This window comes from Callithrix jacchus, chromosome 2 (assembly GCF_049354715.1).
Source record: "Callithrix jacchus isolate 240 chromosome 2, calJac240_pri, whole genome shotgun sequence".
In the NCBI taxonomy this organism is placed as follows: Eukaryota; Metazoa; Chordata; class Mammalia; order Primates; family Cebidae; genus Callithrix; species Callithrix jacchus.
The window spans coordinates 198656225-198657689 of NC_133503.1; the positions used below are offsets into that span (position 1 = coordinate 198656225).

The 1465-nt window shown below is 41.3% G+C and overlaps 1 pseudogene; it reads left to right on the forward strand.

Annotated features, from left to right (window-relative positions):
• The first annotated feature begins 602 nt into the window (after positions 1-602).
• Positions 603-1148, forward strand: LOC100386014 (small nuclear ribonucleoprotein D2 polypeptide 16.5kDa pseudogene; annotated as a pseudogene).
• The last annotated feature ends 317 nt before the right edge of the window (positions 1149-1465 follow it).

Genomic DNA, 1465 nt, shown 5'->3' on the forward strand with positions numbered 1-1465 from the left:
AACCAATGGCAAAAACCACATGATTATCTCAATAGATGCAGAAAGACATTTGATAAAATTCAACACCCTTTCATGCTAAAAATACTCAATAAACTAGGTATTGATAGAACATGTCTCAAAATCATGAGTTATTTATCACAAACCCACAGCCAATATCACACTGAATAGGCAGAAAGCTGGAAGCATTCCCTTTGAAAACTGGTACAAGACAAGGATGACCTCTCTCATCACTGCTATTCAACATAGAATTGGAAGTTCTGGCCAGGGCAATCAGGCAAGAGAAAGAAATACAGCGTATTCAAATAGGAAAAGAGGAAGTCAAATTGTCTCTGTTTACAGGTCAAATGATTAGAAAACCTCATTGTCTCTGCTCAAAAACTCCTTAAGCTGATAAGCAACTTCAACAAAGTCTCAGGACACAAAATTAATGTGCAAAAATGACAAGCATTTGTATACACCAATAATAGACAGACAGCCAAATCATAAATGAACTCCCACTCACAATTGCTACAAAGAAAATAAAATACCTAAGAATATAACTTACAAAGGATGTGAATGACCTCTTCAAAGAGAACTACAAACTACTGCTCAAGAAAATAAGACTCTCCTCAGGCAGCAGCAACGCGGAGGAAACCGGAGTGAACCGAGAGCTTAGCCACCAACATGAGCCTCCTCAACAAGCCCAAGAGTGAGATGACCCCAGAGGAGCTGCAGAAGCGAGAGGAGGAGGAATTTAACACGGGTCCACACTCTGTGCTCACGCAGTCCGTCAAGAACAACACCCAAGTGCTCATCAACTGCCGCAACAATAAGAAACTCCTGGGCCGCGTGAAGGCCTTTGATAGGCACTGCAACATGGTGCTGGAGAACGTGAAGGAGATGTGGACTGAGGTACCCAAGAGCGGCAAGGGCAAGAAGAAGTCCAAGCCAGTCAACAAAGACCGCTACATCTCCAAGATGTTCCTGCGTGGGGACTCGGTCATCGTGGACCTGCGGAATCCGCTTATCGCCGGCAAGTAGGAGCCACCTATCCCTGTCAGTCAACAGAACTCACTGCCCTGTCCTACAGAGACTGCTGCCGCTGATGTTGAGAATAATAAAGCTCTGTGTTTCTTTCTAGTGAAAAAAAAAAAAAAAAAGAAAGAAAATAAGAGAGGACATAAACAAATGGAAAAACATTCCATACTTATCAGTGTCATGAAAATGGCCATACTGGCCAAAATAATTTATTAATGCTATTCCCATCAAGCTACCATTGACTTTCTTCACAGAATTTAAAAAATTACTTTAAATTTTATATGAAACCATAAAAAGAGCCCATATAGCCAAGACAATTTTAAGCAAAAAGAACAAAGCTGGAGGCCTCACGCTACCTGACTTCAAACAATATTACAAGGCTACAGTAACTAAAACAGCATGGTACTGGTACCAAAACAGAGATACAGACCAACAGAACATAACACGG